This window comes from Bidens hawaiensis, unplaced genomic scaffold (assembly GCF_021521415.1).
Source record: "Bidens hawaiensis isolate Kalapana, Puna unplaced genomic scaffold, B.hawaiensis_p1.1 tig00010770_1, whole genome shotgun sequence".
NCBI lineage: Eukaryota > Viridiplantae > Streptophyta > Magnoliopsida > Asterales > Asteraceae > Bidens > Bidens hawaiensis.
In genome coordinates, this window is record NW_027491826.1 from 387,570 (window position 1) to 410,252 (window position 22,683).

Here is a 22,683-nt window from a genome sequence, read left to right on the forward strand (position 1 = left end):
GGGTAGGAGGGTGGAGTATGGTGACTATTTGAGACTTATAAGTAACCTTTATTTTCTAGATATTGTGTTTGATGTCACTTAAGTATGTCGAGAGGAGTGACCGTGTCCGTTCAGAAAGAGAAAATGAGTTGCTAAATCACGGTGAGCGGTTGGTAAGGAGAGCACCCATGGAAATAGAATGTCACATTGATAGTCTCGCATATTACCAGCTAAGTCTTCTCCATTGTACTTTGTTTTTCTGTTTTTAGGTTTTTATTTTTATGTTTTTACTTTTTAGGTTTTTGTTTTTCTTTTATATTTTTAAGGTTTTTGTTTCTATTGAGTCATGTTCCCGAGCCTGCATTAGGGTCAATGCAAAATTTAAGTGTGGGGATGGGACACAAGTTTAACTTACTTTGTTTGATTTAATACAAAAAGTTGAAAAATGTTTTAAAAAATGTCGAGTATAGTTTTTTGTGTGAAAGTGGGAGATGATGATGCTTATCGGAAATTGGTTTTTCAAACTACTAATAATATGAGATAATATAAAAAAACGCACTTAACTTGGGATGTGTCGGTAGGATCAGCCTTGAGAATGAAAGGCAATCTGATAAAATGGGTAAACGGAAATCTTTTGTGGGTAAAGCGTATTGTCCGTGGAAGATAAGTAATGAAAGGTCGGGCCATACTCAAGCCTCAATTCTTGGTATGAAATGTGAAATATGAAAATATTATGAATTTTAAAATTTGAATACGTTATCATATGATGCTTAGGTAAGTTTAACGTTAGAGTATGCCATGTAGCCGATGATATAAATCTTAAACTGTTTAGTTTTAGTGTTTTACACTTCATTGGCATATGGTTTTATAACCTTAATTCTTGTATTGACTGGATGTCTCGGGTCCGGAGACCATGGGTCTATATGCAGTCTATTCATCTGGGTATTCACAATTCCTAAGTGGGGTTGTGAATATTTAAATAAAGCTATAAAAGAGCAAACCCGCAGTTATCTGCCACATAATCATTAAATCATGATCACGACGTACAAAGTATAAATACACTACTCACTTGATCATCCACGCTGTTAGCCATGTGGGGTCCCCTTGCTCACGTCTCATTACTGTAACATCCTGAATTTAATAATAATAAATAAAAGGATTTATGTTTGTTTATCGTGTGCCAATATTTAATTAATATTAGATATTATGAAGTGTATGGATTTGGGTAATTAAAGATGGAATAAGGGATGGGATGGACCTTAGGTCCATGGGCTTAAGAGGGTATAAATATCCCCTTAAACCTCCCTAAAACGCTAAAACCTCATTTCTCGCCATCTTATTCTCTACACACTCAAAGCACACACACATACTCTCCCTCTTACTGCCGCGACCAAGAGAAGGATATCCGAGACCAAACAAGGTTTGATTCTTGATAGATCTTGGATATATAAGCAAGATACAAGATTAAAGTTCATAACCAAGTAAAACCGTAGCTTTAAAACGAGTAAATGTATGTTCTTGATTTTTAAAGTTTATGTTTTTATGAACGGTTTGTTATGAAACTAAACCCTAGATAGATCGGGTATAAACGAACCATAAAGTAGCAAACTTAATATTTAAAATGGACTTAACGAACTTACGGTTATGTACGGATCGTTTAATGAAACCCTAAATCTAGCCTATTGTAACACCCACCAAAACCCCGAGATAAAAATATCAACTTTTACAAAGTTGAGAGTCAAAATACAATAAGTAACATAATAAGTAGATACAAATATACATTATAGTTGTTTTCTAGATATAAAATTTATTATTATGGTTTAAATTTGAAATATTATAACTCGAACATTTTTGCAAGATAAACGATCATTTAAGTTGTGAGAAAATGAACACTAAAATTTTTAAGGATCAACACGAGTATCGATTACTATTAGCACACACACATTTTTACTAATATATAATAAAAATGATAATCACACACACATTTTTATTTATATAAGTAATAATATATGTGTAGACAATTAAATATTTGATATCTATTATACAATCGTTAAATTTAATCTTATAGAATTATAATATAGTCATTTAATTAATAATAAAACTAGATATGGATAACAAATTAAAGGAAGTGGAACCTAAATGTTTCTGCCAGTGCCACGTTGTTTGTAAAACAATTTCCACTAACCTAATTACAAAATTTGGAGAACGCCATCTAGCAATCAAGTCCGCCATATGTCTTAATTTTGTGCCACCTCTTCATGATTATTACACAAATAAATATGGATAGTTATCCATGTAAAAACAAGTAATAAAAATAATAAAGAAACAAAACGAAAGACATATTAGTAGTATATATACGTGCGTTGACCAAGCATGCCATATAGTCATGGTCATTCACCATTATGAGAACTCTTTTAAATATAACAAAAGAATTGTATCAACAAATAATGACGCTTGTTGATGGCGAGCCACTGCATCGAGGAGTGTTTGACGGTTTGATGGCGGCTTAGGTTATCTGAACAAATTGTGTCCGATGTCAGGCGACATCAAAGCACCACCATTGACTCCGACGACCCGTTAGGGGTGTCGTGGCTCAACTATAAATAACGGGAAAGGGATGCTCATTAGATGCATTCCAAATCTTGATATACCAAGAAGATCATGCCCGACATTCATTCTCGAGCCATCGAAGTCCGTGCCATATCGACACCACCCCGAAGTTCCGACAATTGTTCCACCGACACCTGACGTGTAGTAGAAGTATTGTCCTTCATTCTTTATATTTTAAATACCTGTATCAAGGTAGGGGTTCTGTCCAATTATTTTATTATATAAGGCTTAGACCCTAATCGGGGGTATAGCCTATACCTTGATCAAACTAAAAGGTAACAGTTAAATAAGATTTCTTTATGATTAAGAAATACAAAATTATATAAACAAAAGTTATAGCTAAAATATAGTTTCTTCATGATTAAAAAACCTAAGCTTTTACATACAAATGGTATAATTGAAAGGTTTAAGAAAAGTGAAGGTTTATATATGAAGATAGACAAATGACGTTTCTTCTTGAAGAAGAAACATATCATATACATTTCTTTTTGAAGAAGAAACATATCACATGATTAGTAAATAAAGAGAAAGATATCAGATCCAAATCTATTATTCAAACAAAAGATCAATCAATGTTTAAAGCTATCAAAACCAGACTAATGGTCAATCATTCATTCATTCACAAAGGTTTTCAAACGAAATCACCACATCATTCAGAACAGACAGCACAGGTGAATACGCTAAACCTTTTTTTCAGTCAAGATAAACGGGTTGTTTATCTTAAACAAAGACAGTCAAATAAAGATTTATGGAATTACGCGATCCCTATTAAAATACAAGATAGAAAAACAAACTCAGACCAAGTACACATGTGTCTGGATCCAAACATAATTAATCTAGTCTATAAGTCAAGGCTACGTGGCCGCAGACTAGAGATCATAATAAAAGTTCTTCAATGGCCATCATTTCCCAATCGGCATCAGTTCCCGGAGACCGTAATTGTGTGTGTATGGCAAATGGTAAATCCCAGAAATAAGAGACGTTTCTGCTGAGGATGCTTCATGAAAACTATCTTGTCAGTTAAAGAAAAATTTACAAAATGTTTTTAGAGTCAACGATTAACCAGCATATCACTGACGTATTTTTTCCCCCTATTACATGAATTATAGTTAGTACATGTAGCAAGGAATTAGAGCCATTCAAGGAGATAGACGCTCGCAAGGTAGAGATGGCTCGGTTTTAAATTATTAAAATATTGTAAACAATATTCACACAAGTTTTATAAATCAAACAAGGGTTTATAAATCATACCCTCGAATATATATTATTCGAGAAGTTCTCTATTAAATCAAATATTTTATTATATTTTTTTCAAATAAATTAATGTTTCAAATATAAATTAATATTTTATTATAAACTAAAGACTTCCACTAAAACTCTGATATATTTTCAAAACAGGTACCAACTATTGGTCACACGCCTAGGCCCTAAGTGAGGGTGTGACACCTATGGACGTTTTAAGTCATAAAGGTTTGAGTTTTACATGTAACCGGGTTAAGTTTGGAAAATTGGATTTTAATAATCCCAACTTAATGCAGTTGGCCGATAATAAGCCCAACTTTGAAAATAGCTATCACTGGTCCCAACGTTCACACTATTTGTTTTCATTGGACCTCTGTTAATAAAAAATTAACGACGTTAAGTTTTTTCCAAATTTCAAACTGATATTTTAGGGCTTTTGATCGGAATGAGGATATGAGTCGATTGATGTAAAACTTACCATCAAACGGTGGTCCAAACGACTAAAGGATACTTCAATTCCGATGTTTAAACTTTTAATTAACAAAAATCAAAATGTTTAAAGCGTCATTTCGAGTTAAGTTTTACATCAGTCGATTCATATTGTCATTATGATCAAAAGCCCTAAAATATCAATATGAAATTTGGAAAAAAACTTAACGTCGTTAATTTTTTTTAACGAAGGTCCAGTGAAAACAAATAGTGTGAAAGTTTGGACCAGTGACAACTATTTTTAAAGTTGGGATTATTATCAGCCAACTGCACTAAGTTGGGATTATTAAAATCCAATTTTCCGTTAAGTTTTAGCCGAACATGGTTAGGGAAACGTTTATTGGATGATTTATGTGACACTCATCAATTTAAGGTTAACTCCATTAATCCGAACTCCGTTAATATAAACGCAAGATCACACGAACTATGTCATTCCAGTTAACGCATTTCAAATTACAATTAATTAGAGTTAAATGACACATGACAATCATTACATAAGTAGTCTTTCGGAGTTTCACCGAAACACACGCGAGTCGACTCAAACCGTTGGTGAACACACAATAAATATTATAAACAAGTACTTGATATAACTATGTGTTACGTTTATATGTGTAAATGTGTGCTTGTATGCATGTCATCATATTATGGAGGCGATTGATGTTTTATGCTAGAATTATACAAAATAGAAGTTGTGGGTGCTAGTTGTAACTTGTAATTTATTTAATTAATTTATATACAAACTTAACCATAAACCCTAACTCTCCCTCTCCCTCTCCCTTGCGACGGCAGCCCTACCCCCCTCCCCTATCCCTTGGTCGGCCAACAATACACACACACACATGCATACAAGATTGTTACAAGTTGTTTGGAAGATCCAAGGTTACTAACTAGGTAATTAAACACTTCCTTAATCCATTCCATTGACTTGTTTGCATGATTAAACATGATGATCATAAACCCTAAGTGTTAAATATGTTGATTATTGATGAGCTAGGGTTGTATGCTTAATTATTAGTTCATAGGTTAGTAGTTTGTTGAGTGTTTGATGAAAACTGATGCTGGACAGATTCATAATTGCATGTTAAAACGATTGTAACTTGATGTTAATGATGTGTTTGGAAGTGATTATTGATTCTATGATGTAGTAGGTCGAGTCTAGTTTTTAAAGAGTCTGAGTTTGTAATTTTTGGACGTGTGGAAGTTAGTTTTTATAAATATACAAATCTGTGGCGCTAGTCTGATTCGGGAAGCCTTCTTGTAGGCTGTTTTGTAATTAGTATATCTCACAAATGACAAGACCAATTGAGTTGATTCCACTTCTGGAAGTCAATAATTTGAGTGTAGAATCTAACCCAATTGGCTTTGCATTAATTTGATTAACCATGTAACAGGAATAGTAAATAAAGTTTTGTTGCGCATGACAATGACTGCTGTGTGCTTACTGTGTTGTTTTGATCATTGTGAGAAAACCTATTTAATAAAAATATTTTTAGAAACCTAACTCACGTGTGCTTCTGTGATAAATTTTTGATGACTTTATCTACATTTATGGTTAGTGAGATAGAGTAATCTTGACGTGTTAAAATCTGTCTTGGTAACTTCGCTGCTGAATTCTTTGAATTAACATGAAAAGTGATTATTTGATCGATGTTTGCTATGTGTTTGACATGTTTTCCCTTGTGGGATATATTTTACTGATGATGTACCATAGTAACACTTAACACCATACTTTTTTACACATGTAACTTATCACCAACATGTTTATCGAGTCGCACTTGTTTCAAAAAAGTAACACGAACACATCTCATGCATAACTTTTATGTGTCGAGTCTAGAGACTCACTCGTAGTTCAAACACTTAGAAATCTCATTTTTGTTTTTAGAGCACTAGTGAGGATTTCTGTGACGCACGCTTTTCTCGGATTTTTGATAACTTCGCAAATAGTGAGTTTCACAGCCCCTTTTACTCTTTAACGCTTTTATTAGGGGGGAGATAACATATTCCAACGATTTAGATTTTGTTACTCTTTATATATTACTTGTAAGGCTAAGTGGCGACAAACCAACTAAGGGGCTGTTTGGAAAGTGCTGAACCCTTAAATGCTGAACCATTAAGATGTCTAATGATTAAGATGCTCTGATCCAGTAAGTGCTGAACCAGTAAATATTGTTTGGTTGGACATCTGAATGACTGTGCAGAATGACTATTTTACCCCTTTAACTATTTTGGGCTAAATGAAATATATCTATTTAGTCTGAGCGCATAATAATTGTACAAAATGACCAAACTTTCATTATAACAAACCAAAATACATCTTAAAACAAACTTTTATTATAATCAACTAAAATACATATTAAAAATAGTTCAACAAAACATTGACACAAATAACTTTACAATACACCTACAAGTACAAAACCCCTAAACATCAAACATGGCTTAAGCTATATCCGGATAAACATAACACCCATTTTAATACAACCAAAGTCATCTTAAAAACTGAGTTGTTTCAACAATTACACGCCTTTATCTTTCCTTGTCTCTTAACCTTTATTCTCGATAAACCTACAATAAATCATCATTGACACCAAAATTAGCTAGTTTATTGATTCTAAGCTTTTGATCATAATCAAATAAGCTTTTGTTACATTAACTTCGCGTGTTCATCGAGTTTGCTATTATTTATGGAAGCGTGAGTTTGTAGCCATATAGTGATTTTTGTGTGCATGTACCTGTAAGCGGGGTGTCCCGTATGAAGGTAAACGGGTCGAACTGTCACAGTTGTAATACATCACCTGTAGAGCCATAACATCAGTTGTAAAATGAGTAATTGGATGAGCTGTTACAAGCAATGCATCAATGGCTTTATACACATGATCTACAAAAATAACAGAATTCACGGATTAATATAATGTTTCTTAATTATTTTATTAATTCAAATGGAAATAAATATTATGAGACCTGGGATAGTGGAACAATTGCCTAATTATGAGGATAAAGCATCCACTTGTTCTTTAGAGGGCACCTTTATAAAAAAACAAGAAAAAAAAATAAAAAAGTTAACACCGAAATAACATTGACCAGTTATATCAAATGTCATAACAAACAAATAATAATAAAAATCAACAAAATCAGTTTACCTTTCCGGTCAAAAGAAGCCAAAGAAGGCCCTCGGGTAACGGCTCTCCGCTACCTTCTGGCATTCAGGTATAGTGAGAGCACGAAAACGAATTCCCTGAATAATGAAAGCAAAAAGGATCAGTTTTAGTATAAATTTACCAACTTGTTTTGTTGTGTACTACATTAATGTGCATATAATCAATCAGTTATAGTCTGCAGCACTAGTTATGTTTATTATCAATAATCAAAAGTAAAATATGCCTTCACATCTGTATAAAATTTGGAAAGCAATTAAGGAGTTCAAGTCAAATTCAACAACATTCTAGCCTCATGAAGATAGGTGTAAAACATTCTGCAGCACTAATTGTGAGAGACCATGAATATGTTGTGGCATCAAATAAATTTGACAAATTTATGTTAATACTGCAAACTATTTACTAAATTAGTCCACTGACTATCAAATTTCTAGCAATTTCTCAGCAAACAAGAGTAATAACAACAAAACCAACACTAATTGCAAAACATTTATTTCTACTCACATAAGCAAATAATCGTAATCTATGGCATTCAAATTATATATTCTAGGTTACACCTTCTTTAATTCAAAGATTGGGGTTTCAAGAAGATGCGACTCAATTTTTTTTATCTCTAACTACAAATTAGTCGTTCGAATCAAATTGTCAAAATAAAAACAAGATTCAACCAAAATTGAACATCAATTAGCCATTCGAACTATAAACCCTAGCTTGTAGGCCTAGTTATTCAGATCCTGAGGATAATGAAACAGAAATTGACGAAGGTGGGGGAAACATAAGAGCATAAATCGAGTAGGGAAACATATATCATACCTTTTGTGCTTGGAATTAGGCTGGAACCGAGTGAGCATGATGTTGTTGTGCGTGGGTAAAATTGTCCCCTGAATGGTTCAGATTCAATTTTAATCTGACCGATTCAAAGGTAAATGGGATCATTCAGACATGTGATTTGAACAAACCAAACATGATGAATTCTGAGCGATTCAGATCACACGTCTGAATGGTTTCTTTCAGAGGCTTTCCAAACAGGCCCTAAGTCCTTCTGAACATCAAACCGGTTAATATTGGGATAATAGCGAGTCACCTTTGAGTAGTACTGGGTTTGACAAACCCCACCCAACTCTAAACTCGACTTGGGTGTAATTTTGGGTAACACTTTACCATGGTTGTGGTTGACATGGTGGCAAGGCAATCGTATAAACAGTCAGCTTCGGTGTCGAACACTTAGTAATACATGCTTGATAGGTTCTCTACCTATTGATATATAATTGACTTAACACTATCTGGTAACGCTAAAACGCAATGCTTAAATTTACTTAAACCTGTGAACTTACCAACCCTGTGTTGACACTTTTAGTATGTTTATCTTAGGTAGCTGAGGCGGGCGAGCGGTACAGGACATGCATTCTCTGAACTCTATTGTTTTAAACTTCTATTAAATTTTATCATGATAACTGTGTTTTAAGACGTCCTGTGTGGCGCAACTATGTCTTGGTTGTTTTTGAAAATTTTAATTTTGGTGTTTGATATAACTAATGATTCCGATTCTGTTAGTTCATACCCTCTGACGGAAAAACTTCGTTAGTGGATTTTGAGGGTGTGACAATTTAGGACTATAATAGGATATTAAAGGCGTGAAAAACGTCCCTAAAAGAACAAATTGTTTCAACTCATTCGCTTACAAAGTTAATATCGATTACATTGGCCATTCGCTTACAAAGTTAAACTCGATTACATTGGCCATTCTCTTACAAATTTAAACTCGATTACATTGGCCATTCGCCTACAAAGTTAGATTCACTTACATGGATACATTTGTTTACGATGTGAGTTGCATACAATGCCCATTCACTTACATGGATCCATTCGGTTACAATGTGAGTCGCTTACAATGGTCCTATCGATTACAATATGAACTCGCTTACATCATACTCGCTTACATCATACTCGCTTACAATGATCTGTTTCGCTTACATTGCTATGTTAGCTTACAATGTTCATTAGCTTACAATGTGATCATTAGATACAAGTGTATTCTAATACCATTCGAATACAAGGTATTCAAATACATTAGGGTTAAAGATGAAAACAATCTAAGTAAAAATGTATTCTAATATAAAACCATTAGATTAAGCCAGACTTAGCCATTTTTGGCTGAGATATAAATAATGTGAATAGGATATGTATTGATACGCATAATTAATGTACAGTCAGCCGAGCTCAACAAAAGAAAGGAATAATGATTAACGGAGAAAGAAACAGGATTCAGGCGAGTTTATAGCCCCATTCCTTGTTCTGTTTTCGGGGCTGTGTGCATACTTAATGTGAATATTAATACACTTACCTTAAATGGTAAGTGTATGCCCTAGTGATGAATGTGATAGTTATGTTTATAATATGAATGCATGATTGATGGTACGTGAACGATCTTCGGATATTGCACGTATTGTTAAGGGAAGTATAGTGTAGTATGTATGATATGAGTATGTGAATAAGGAAGTATGTATGAATATGGTATGTATGGTACTGTGAAAGGTACGCATGAATGTGATAATGATAATGAAGATGAAAAGTAAGGTAAGGTTAAAGGGTTGCATACTCTAATAATATATGCGAAGGTTAAAGGGTTGCATACCCTAATAATATATGTGAATGTTAAAGGGTTGCATACCGTAATAATATATGAGAATGTTGAAGGGTTGCATACCCTGATAATATATGCGAAGGTTATAGGGCGTAATGCTCTTTAAAACGTAAGGTGTGAATATGAAAGAAGGTATGAAAGTAAGTAAGTATATTAAAGTATGAAAGTATGAAGTATGTACGAAAGTGTGTAGTTATGAATGTGATGTATGTTGTATGATTAACTAGAACTCACTCAGCGTAGCTGACTTGTAGTATGCACGCAGGTGAGTAGAACGAGACAGTTGGCTTGAGTAGGGGCACATGGTAGAAGAATAAGAGGCTGGTATCTGAAGACTCAAGATGATGTTCGCAGACGATATTGTATTAATTGCTGAGGGAAAACAATATCTAAACATGAGGCTAGAGGAGTGGCGAACAACCTTAGAGACAAAAGGTTTAACAATTAGTCGCTCTAAGACGGAGTACCTACACTGTGATTTTGGTGGGGTAAATGACAATGAAGACAGCACAGATCACCATTGGAGGGCAGCTGGTTCTGCAGGTAACGAAAGTTCAAGTATCTAGGATCATTTGTTCAGAGCAATGGGGAATTAGAAAGTGATGTGACCCATCGAGTTCAGGTAGGATGGTGTAGATGGAAGGCAGCCACAGGTATATTGTGCGACAAGAGTTTCCCAACTAAACTAAAGGGAAAATTTTATAGGGTCGCAGTTAGACCTGCAATGCTATATGGAACGGATTGTTGGGCCATAAATAAGGCACAGGTGCGGAAGATGGAGGTAGCAGAAATGAGAATGCTACGCTGGATGTGTGGGCACACAAGGTTAGACAAAATAAGAAATATCGTGTTTCGGGAGAGATTAGGGGTAGCGAACATATCAGAAAAGATAAGAGAGTGGAGATTGAGATGGTTTGGACATGTGAAGAGAAGACAGACGACGAATCCTGTTAGATCCGTAGAAAACATTACTATAGAGGGGAGGAGGGGTAGAGGACGGCCTAAATTGACTTGGGATGAGAGGATTAGACATGATCTGATAGACCTAAACCTCTCAGAGGACATGGTTGAGGATAGGAAGTCTTGGAGAAGTAGAATTAAAGTTAACGATTTTTAGGGAGAAATTAACACTTTAGGGCGTTTATTTAGCTTTCTGGTCATATACATTAATTGTATTTTCTCCCCATATATATAGTATTATTATTATTATTACTTACTGTTGAACTTTGATTTCCTTATATTACCCATACATATTAGAGCCGAGGGTCTCTCTTGAAGCCACCTCTTTATCCTTTTGGATAGAGGTACGGTGTGCCTACATCCCACCCTCCTCAGACCCTACTTATAGCTTTGCTGTTGGTGGGACTTCACTGGGTATGATTGATTGAATTGTTTTTTTATTCTGAAAGACAAGATGTTTGTTTAAGACAAGTTATGAATGAATATGTAATGTTTATGAAAGTTTTAATATTCCACGAATGTTTTAATTTATTCTAATTAGTAGAACTGTGTTTATGAGTAAATCCAACGTCCAATGTAGGGCACCGGTAACGGGGCCTTACAAGTTGGTATCAAAGCAAAGTTTAAGAGATTTAAGCATCCTACAAGCTTAGACTCGAACAGAGAATGAGATTTAAGTGAGAAGAGAAAGAAGATGTCAGTTCAAGAAAGCCATGTGTCACTTAAGCGAGCTCAGTAAAGGTAAAGTGTATGGTTAAATAATGAATGTTAATGTTAGCTTATGTAACACCGCGTCTTTTACCCTCTTTAATTTAAGCCTAAATATATTAACTTAGAAAGTATAGGGACCAAAAGTGTAAATTTTGAAAATGTTGTCCCATCGCGGTACGCGACGGGGTAACAATCAACCCATCGTGTAGCGCGATGGGCTTGCTAAGTCATTGGACACGTGTCCAACGACGTGTCAACACGTGGCGCGTTGTGACAGGCCACGTGTCGCCACCGCATAAGGCGGCGTAATATTGCGGCGCCGCGGTACGCGATGGGTCCCAAAGAAACCATTGCGTACCGCGATGGGGTCCAATTTCGGCTATAAAAGGGGGTGACGGGCATAAGCTCCATTCATCCCAAAAACTCCTTTATTTACACACACATAGCCTTGGAAAGCGTACCCCGTTGCCGTAGCAAGCCGACGTGCTGTTTTCTCGTAATTCGTGCAAGAAACGAAGTTATAATCAAGCTAACAATCGTATAAGCGAGTAGATCAAGATATTGCCTTTTTCTTATTATCAATCCAAGCATTCAAATCTAAGGTAGGAATTACGTTTAAGTTATTTGAATTATAGCTTAGATTATCAATCGAGGCTATGACCTTTAACCTTGATCGTATTTTACAAACATTCATTCACAATCATGTTTTCATAAATGTTACTTCATGATGAAGTAATGATTAAAACAAAAGATATATTTTGACGGGCATGAAGTAACTGGAAGGGGGATATCACTAGTAGTAAGTTTCTTGCCTAAGGAAAAGTAATTCGTATAAATCCCAATCAACCGAGGGACCCGTTTACTTACCTGGAGAAACTTACCAACGTGTTGAACCTATTAGGCCAAAGCATGCTATATCAAACGTCACATAAAACCAAGTGTTTTCATTCACAATCAAAGATAAACGATTTCAAGATTAAGCTTACAATCATAGCTTAACATCATTCAAAACATTCATACGAACCTATTTATGTATAGGGTAATATCATTCACAATCAGTCAGTCAAGTTTTTCAACACCGACGGTACAGGTGAATACGTTAACCTTTTCAATCAGTCAAAACATACTTATACTCAATGAGATGAACGGGTGTTTGTCTTAACGAGTCAATCAATGTCTACATGAGATCATTTGATCTCTAAAATATTATAATACAAGATAGAAAATAAAAGCAACTCAGACCGAGTACACGTGCGTCTGGATCCAAACATAACTATTCAGCCTAATCAGTCAAAGGCCAGGTGGCCATGGGCTAACGGTCATGACTAGTTCTCCTTGCAGGGGCGTCAGAGCTCGGGAGAACATTTGTGTGTGTAGGTTAGTGGTAAAAATCCCAGATATGGCCATGCATCTGCTGAGTGTACAGAAAACTATAATTGTATTATAATTGTCATTCAAAATGTTTTATCGAGTCATACGTGTTCACCAGCATATAGCTGACGTATTTTTCCAAACCATTGCAGGTAATTAAGCATAAGTAGCATTAGCAAGGATTGGAGTCCATATGAAGATAGAAGCGCTTACAAGATGGTTCCGTTTTTGATAAACAAATCCTTATATTATGAAACATATATTTTGTAAACCATACTTGGGTGTTTAATTCCCAAGTAAATTTTCAATGTAAATTAATATTATATTCAACCTAAAGTCTTCCGCTAAAATTAAACCATAAACTCTGATATATTTACAAAACAGGTACCAACTTGTGGTCACACGCCTAGGCCTTAAGTCGGGGTGTGACAGGTTGGTATCAGAGCCATCGGATGCAGTGAATTAGGTATTAAAACATTAGTACCTAGGCTTTAACCATTATTATGATTATTATTACTATTCGTAGGGATAAGATAGGATTGGTAAACCTATTATCCCTAATCTAACTAAATGCAGATGTCTTATATTAACTACTTTGGTCGTAGACACCAAGTAGCCATTCGATCAAAACCGACAATCAATCTCGAACTATCCGATATGGAGAGTAGCAATAGTTATTATACTAGCTTTTTCAGTCGCAATCAACCAATCGTTCCAAACTTACCCTATGGGAGCCAACCCGTGTATCTCCCAGGGAGTCAGCAGATGCCAATAGAGATTTCTAACGATACCACCGACAACAATCCTCAGTATTATCCATCCGAGGTTCCGACTTACCATCTTTCCGAGGAACAAGAAGTCCAAAGCAAGATAAAACAAGAAGTTGAATTGGAATCGTCTAGCTGGATGAATTGTCACTCTGATCAAAGGAGATGGCAATTTGGATCACCATCATTGAACAATCAATACGAGACCCTACCAACATCTGCAGAACCCAGTCATAAAATGAGGGTATGCATACCATACAAAAAGGGACTTAACTCGTCACCAATCAAAAACCCTTATGAATCAGAGGAGGATCCTGAAGAAGAGGAGGATTCTGAGGAAGAAGAGGAAAGCAAGAATCCTTACTTCCCGCCATATCTAGGACCAAGACCTTCAATCTCACAACAAGCTAAGAAGATTTGTGAGGAGGCAAATATTATCAAGGAATTTTATACCACCAATATTCCTGATGAAGAAATGCACGCATACGTTGCAAACCCACATCTCTATCCACAAGAAAATGCATATCTCTTCCCAGCTGCATCTGCACCAACGGGATATCCGAACCCTCCAAATTCGGTGATGGATGAGTTGAGGAACGAGGTTGTGGACAAGAATAAAATGGGAAGGAAAATAGTTAAGAAATGTGACAAGATGAAAAATCTTGTTAAGAAATGGATTAAGGATTAGATATCATGTTGTGTATCAATTTTTGTTGTTATGTTTCCTTCGTGTAATATAAATAAGGTAATATATAGTGTGTCTTTCCCTAAATTTTGTCTTATTCATGTAACAGCATGTCTAAAGCAAACAATAACCAAGAAACACAAATAAACAACAATAAAGGAAAGACCATTGAAGAAATTATGCAAGAAAAGAACAAGGAAGAAAACATAATCAACAACAAAGAAAAGACTTTAGTAGAAAACATACAAGCAATACCGAAGGATTATGTGCTCGGTATTCGCAATCTAGTAACAGAAGCTATGAACCCAATCTATGAAATATTGAAAAATGATCCTAGCCGTTCTGCTTCTCAATCTAGTAAAAGGGCAAGCCGAAGCAAAAGTGAAACGGTAAATTCAAAGAAAGAATCTAAGAAAGAGTCGGAAAAGAAAGAAGATAAGAAAAAGGAAACCGAGAAAAAGAAAGAAACGAGTGATGCAAGCTCCACTGCTGAAAATGATCTTCGTGAGAAAACTAAGAAACTCAAAATAAACGAAGGCTGTGATTTCAAAGTATTCAAGGTTTACAACCCCAAAGAATATCACGGGGACAAAGGAGCAATAGTTACCCTCCGATGGTTGGAGGAAATGGAATCAATTGTGCTAATAAGCAAGTGCACACAGAGAGAGAAGGTTAAATATACCTCCCAGATGTTCAAAGGGGAGGAATTGGAATGGTGGAATACCCTGATCGGAATCAAGGGTAGAGAGAATCTATACAACCTGGATTGGGAAACGTTTAAGGCTATGATATTGAAGAAGTTCTGTCCAATCAATGAAATCGATCAGATTCAGACCAAATTGTGGAACCACGAGGTTGTGGGAACCAATCTCAAGGAATATAACACCAAGTTTCTTGAGTATTGTAGAATCATGCCTCATCTGGTCACTCCATAAATCAACAAAGTGACACGATACATTTACGGATTACCAATCGAAATCCGTGATTATGTTCGTTCACATATGCCGTCTTCGACGGAATCTGCAATGGAGTTGGCCGGGTACTTGATGGATGGGATGACAAGGAATCGGGATGAAAGGAAAAGAGATGATGGCAAGACGCCAGTTGGAGGAAAGATTAGGAAAGTTGAGAAAAAGAGGGAAGGAGCGTTCGTTTATACTCGTCTTGTTTGTAAAACATGTGGCAGAAGACATTTCAGGAGATGTCAACGACCCTTAAGTACTATTATATGTAATTTTTGCAAAAGGCCGGGTCATATCGAAGCAGACTTTAAAAGAAAGCAGTAGTGTGTTTTGAATGTGGTGAAAAGGGGTATTTTAGTACAGAATGTCCAAAGAAAAGGCCAACGGCAGCGACAGTTGGCGCAAGTGGCAGCGGAGTGAAGACCGATGCCAAGAAGGGAAACGCTCGTGTCTTTATGCTAGATACCCAGAAGGTAGTAGATATACCGGACGTGATCACCGGTACGTTTCCTATAAATAATGTTTATGCTAGAATATTATTTGACTCGGGTGCAAACCAAAGCTTTATAGATTATTAATTTTGTAGTCTATTAAATGAGCCCTTAGTTAAACTAGATAAACATTATGAAGTAGAAACTACTGATGGGAATGTAAGTAGAATAACCGAGGCTTTAGAGAATGCCACAATATCTTTAGCAAATCACATCATACATGTACGATTGTTACCCATGACATTAGCGGGTTTTGATGTAGTATTAGGTATGGACTGGTTATCGTTTAATCAGGCTTGTATCGTATGTAACGATAAAGCCATTGATATCCAAATATCTAACAATAAAACCATTTGTATAACTGGAGACAAAGAGGGAGGAAAGGTAGGAATCATATCCAAGATTAAAGCAAGTCATTGCATAGGAAAGGGATGCCTTGCATTCATGGCCTATGTAACCAAGGAACCCGAACCAAAGAAATTGGAGGAAGTACCGATCGTATCCGAATTTCAAGATGTATTTCCTACTGAGCTACCAGGAGCCCCGCCTGATAGAGAAGTAGAATTTAGAATCGACTTAATACCGGGAACTTCACCGATAGCCAAATCTCCTTATCGTCTAGCACCTACGGAAATGAAAGAGTTAAAGAAACAGTTGGATGAGCTACTAGAGAAAGGATTCATACGACCGAGTTTGTCACCGTGGGGAGCTCCGATATTGTTTGTAAAGAAGAAAAGCGGGTCGATGAGGATGTGTATAGATTACTGAGAACTAAACAAGGTCACGATTAAGAATAAGTACCCACTGCCAAGAATCGACAACTTGTTCGATCAACTCCAAGGAGCAAGCTGTTTCTCCAAGATTGACCTTAGATCAGGTTACCATCAATTGAAGGTACAAGAATAAGAAATACCTAAAACAGCCTTTAGAACCCGATACGGACATTATGAGTTCACCGTTATGCCTTTCGGACTCACTAATGCTCCAGCAGCTTTCATGGACATGATGAATCGGATTTGCAAGCCATACTTGGACAAGTTTGTCATTGTCTTTATAGATGACATTCTTGTTTACTCGAAATCCAAAGATGATCATCAATTTCATCTTAAGATCATACTTGAAACCCTAAGGAACGAGAGATTGTACGCCAAGTTTTCTAAGTTTGAATTTTGGTTATTCGAAGTTCAATTTCTTGGACATGTTATAAATGAGACTGGGATTCAAGTAGACCCAGCAAATATTGAAGCTATAACCAAGTGGGAGAAACCCAAGACACCGACTCAAGTACGAAGTTTCTTAGGCTTAGCCGGTTATTATAGAAGATTCATTCAAGACTTTTCACGAATAGCTGTTCCATTAACTTCACTCACAAGAAAGGCAATCAAGTTTGAATGGGGACCGAAGCAAGATGAAGCATTCGAAACACTCAAACAAAAGTTAACTAATGCACCTATCTTGGCTTTGCCAGATGGACTAGAAAACTTTACCATTTACTGTGATGCTTCGCACACGGGAATGGGATGTGTTTTGATGCAAGGAGAGAAAGTAATTGCCTATGCTTCGAGACAATTGAAAGTTCATGAAAAGAATTATACCAGACACGACCTTGAACTAGGTGTAAGTCCCGAATCTGGATCACTACAATATGATATCAACCTAACGAGTATTGGTGCGGAATACCAATGCTCGGTGATTCAAGAACACAATAACTAACAAGTAAACGAACACAAATATGCTTCAACACACACGTATATTGATTACGTCAGGTGCTTAAGCCTTACAATACTTGAGTAACAATGAGAATGAACAACCTTTACCCTATACATTATCTATCTATATATAGGGACACCAACAAGGACCGGCCCAAATGACACCAAGCCCACCGAGAACACAAGTGTGTTCTCGGTTTACATAACCAAAAGCTAAACCACCCAAAACCAAATCCAACTAAGTATTAGACAAACTCAAACCATAAATCTAGGCCCAACACTAGGCGCTATAATTTTCGCTTTAAAGTTATGGCGACATTTCTTGTATGGTGTAAAGTTCACAGTATATATTGATCACAAGAGTTTGAAGCATATATTTGATCAAAAAGAATTGAATATGAGGCAAAGTCGATGGATGGAAACACTCAATGACTATGAATGTGAGATCGTATATCATGAAGGGAAAGCCAACGTAGTCGCCGACGCCTTAAGAAGAAAAGAACATGAAAATCCAAAGAGAGTTCGAGCTCTTAGATTAGAACTCAAAGTTGACTTAGCTTGTTAAATAAAAGAAGCTTAGAAGTTGGCACTGGAAGAAGGAAACATAAAAGTCGAGAAAGAAAACGTTATAGTCGATCAACTAGTCAAAGGAAGTGATGTAATACTTAGACTCGGTGCAAGGATTTGGGTACCGATGGTCGGAAGTCTAAGAGACAAAATTCTTGAAGAAGCACACAAGTCAAAGTATATGATGCGTCCGGGTAGTAAGATGTACCACAATTTGAAGAATGATTATTGGTGGATCGGTATGAAGAAAGATGTTGCGTTGTATGTAGCCAAATGCCTGACATGTTCAAAAGTAAAAGCCAAACATCAAAAGCCGTTAGGATTGCTACAAAAACTTGAAATACCAATTTGGAAATGGGATATGGTAACTATGGATTTCATCATGAAGTTACCGAAAACTTCACGCCAAAATGATGCAATCTGGGTTATTGTAGACAAACTTACTAAGTCTGCTCATTTCATTCCAATTCAAGAAACGTTCAGCATGGATAAGTTAGCACACTTATATGTCGAAAACATTGTATCCTTACATGGTGTGCCGCTATCCATCATTTCTGATAGAGATAGTCGTTTTACTTTAAATTTTTGGTCAAGCTTTCAAAAAGCCATGGGGACTCGACTAAACTTAAGTACTGCCTATCATCCCCAAACTGATGGCCAAAGTGAACGTACAATTAAAACATTGGAAGATATGCTTCGTGCCTGTGTTATTGATCTAGGAGGAAGTTGGGATACCCATCTTGCTTTAATGGAATTCTCATATAACAATAGTTACCACACGAGCATCCAAATGCCACCGTTTGAAGCTTTGTATAGGCGTAAATTTAGAACACCTGTATGTTGGTCAGAAATAGGTGATGGTCAGTTGTCAGGACCCGAAATTGTTCAACGAACTACTGATCAAGTAATACAAATTCGGGAACGCCTGAAAACAGCATGGGATAGACAGAAAAGCTATGCGGATGTTCGCCGCAAGCCATTAGAGTTCAAAGAAGGTGACAAAGTGTTATTGAAAGTATCACCTTGGAAAGGTGTAGTAAGGTTTGGAAAGAAAGGAAAACTGAGTCCACGATTTGTCGGACCATTCAAAATAATCGAAAGAATCGGACCAGTCGCTTACCGATTAGAGTTACCTGATGAAATCAAAGGTATTCACGACGTGTTTCACGTATCCAATCTTCGCAAGTGTTTAGCTGATGAAACTCTTGCCATGCCATTAAAGGAGGTTAAAATTAATGAGAAGCTTAAGTTTGTGGAACAACCGATTCAAATAGAAGACAGTATGATCAAGTTTCTCAAGCATAAGCATATAAAGCTTATGAAGGTCAAGTGGGATTCAAGACGAGGACACGAGTACACATGCGAACTCAAGTCAGAGATGAAGAAAAAGTATCCCTATCTATTCCAATAAATCTCGAGGACGAGATTATTCAAAAGGTGGGGAGGATGTAACACCGTGTCTTTTACCCTCTTTAATTTAAGCCTAAATATATTAACTTAGAAAGTATAGGGACCAAAAGTGTAAATTTTGAAAATGTTTTCCCATCGCGGTACGCGACGGGGTAACAATCAACCCATCGCGTAATGCGATGTGCTTGCTGAGTCATTGGACACGTGTCCAACGACGTGTCAACACGTGGCGCATTGTGACAGGCCACGTGTCACCACCGCATAAGACGACGTAATATTGCGGCGCCACGGTACACGACGGGTCCCAAAGAACCCATAGTGTACCGCGATGGGGTCCAATTTTGGCTATAAAAGGGGGTGACGGGCATACGCTCCATTCATCCCAAAAACTCCTTTATTTACACACACATAGCCTTGGAAAGCGTACCCCGTTGCCGTAGCAAGCCGACGTGCTGTTTTCTCGTAATTCGTGCAAGAAACGAAGTTATAATCAAGCTAACAATCGTATAAGCGAGTAGATCAAGATATTGCCTTTTTCTTATTATCAATCCAAGCATTCAAATCTAAGGTAGGAATTACGTTTAAGTTATTTGAATTATAGCTTAGATTATCAATCGAGGCTATGACCTTTAACCTTGATCGTATTTTACAAACATTCATTCACAATCATGTTTTCATAAATGTTACTTCATGATGAAGTAATGATTAAAACAAAAGATATATTTTGACGGGCATGAAGTAACTGGAAGAGGGATATCACTAGTAGTAAGTTTCTTGCCTAAGGAAAAGTAATTCGAATAAATCCCAATCAACCAAGGGACCCTTTTACTTACCTGGAGAAACTTACCAACGTGTTGAACCTATTAGGCCAAAGCATGCTATATCAAACGTCACATAAAACCAAGTGTTTTCATTCACAATCAAAGATAAACGATTTCAAGATTAAGCTTACAATCATAGCTTAACATCATTCAAAACATTCATACGAACCTATTTGTGTATAGGGTAATGTCATTCACAATCACCCAGTCAAGGTTTTCAACACCGACGGTACAGGTGAATACGTTAACCTTTTCAATCAGTCAAAACATATTTATACTCAATTAGATAAACAGGTGTTTGTCTTAACGAGTCAATCAATGTCTACATGAGATCATTTGATCTCTAAAACATTATAATACAAGATAGAAAATAAAAGCAACTCAGACCGAGTACACATGTGTCTGGGTCCAAACATAACTGTTCAGCCTAATCAGTCAAAGGCCAGGTGGCCGTGGGCTAACGGTCATGACTAGTTCTCCTTGAAGGAGCGTCAGAGCTCGGGAGAACATTTGTGTGTGTGTAGGGTCGTGGTAAAAATCCCAGATGTGGTCGTGCATCTGCTGAGTGTACAGAAAACTATAATTGTATTATAATTGTCATTCAAAATGTTTTATCGAGTCATGCGTGTTCACCAGCATATAGCTGACGTATTTTTCCAAATCATTGCAGGTAATTAATCATAAGTAGCATTAGCAAGGATTGGAGTCCATATGAAGATAAAAGCGCTTACAAGATGGTTCCGTGTTTTATAAACAAATCCTTGTATTATGAAACATATATTTTGTAAACTATACTTGGGTGGTTAATTCCCAAGTAAATTTTCAATGTAAATTAATATTATATTCAACCTAAAGTCTTCCGCTAAAATTAAACCATAAACTCTGATATATTAACAAAACAGGTACCAACTTGTGGTCACACGCCTAGGCCCTAAATCGGGGTGTGACAGCTTAACTACTAAAGAAAGGATATGTGTATTGTAATAACTCGGGTTTTTCATTTATTATAAAATATACAATACCCGACCCATTTTCCTTTCGGGTAATTTTTAATCAACAATGCATCACATATATCAAGCTAATAGTATTTTATTATTATTGTTATTATATTTAGTTAAGTTTCAAATATAACATTCATATATATAAAAATTTACCCCTAAACATAAAATTTTACTTATTATGCATCCACACTTAAACTTTAGGGACTTAGCTGCAAATATGTTCATATTTATTATATTATAACCAAGCCCGTTTAACCTCAACCCGTATACCCGTTTAGTTTGCTTGGACCAAAATTCTCGTGGTAATTTTGGAATTGATTTGTGGTTCTGGTTCCTTACCATATACGACTCACCGACTCAGTTAATTAGGAAATGAGATAATTTATGATACGTATTTCCTATTTTTTTAGGCCGTCTCTACCCGTTTCTGATTTTACATCATAACAATGATGGTAATTCAATTACCCCATTAGTTAATTTAGTTATAAATGTCTGCAACAGTCTGTTCATCACCATGTTCTTGTCGTACGCGCACCTCGTCGTTCGTCGTCATTACGTAATATAATCAGGTAATTAATATATGGAGCATAATCGTTTTCAATCGCTCATCATTAGCCTGTAAGGCCCCGAACCCGGTAGCCCTACTTTAGCATCGGATTTACTCATAAACACAGTCCTTCAAATCAGAGTTTATTAAAACTTTTCGCGGAATATAAAACATCAATCATTTGTTACAAAACATTCAATCTTTTCTTTGATACCATAACACAAAACTCTATATTCAAAACATTTTTACTTCTTTCTTCAGATGCCAGCCGTTCAATCCATGCCGTGTGTCATCCTCATGCTAACTCTGTAATCAGCTCACCTGCGTGCATACCAAAAGTCAGCTACGCTGAGTGAGTTCTAGTTAATCAAGCAACTTATCATACAACCACTTCATACAATATATATATATACGTATCCGAAGACACATAGTCCACTGTCTAACATGCCACTGTTTAACCACTTAATTACCCCTATAGCTTAACCTCTTCATTACCCCTACAGCTTAGCCACTTATGCCACTTTATGCCACTTGATGCCACCTTAATAACGAAGTCACGTATAGG

General features: G+C 36.3%; 1 long non-coding RNA gene across 1 annotated transcript; it reads right to left on the bottom strand.

Moving 5' to 3' along the window:
• Positions 1-7,110: 7,110 nt before the first annotated feature.
• Positions 7,111-7,505, bottom strand: LOC143536243 (uncharacterized). The gene is made up of 3 exons (XR_013135858.1): positions 7,458-7,505; positions 7,279-7,342; positions 7,111-7,195 (listed from the first exon to the last, which is right to left on the bottom strand). It is a non-coding gene; the product is annotated as an uncharacterized LOC143536243 (long non-coding RNA).
• Positions 7,506-22,683: the final 15,178 nt, after the last annotated feature.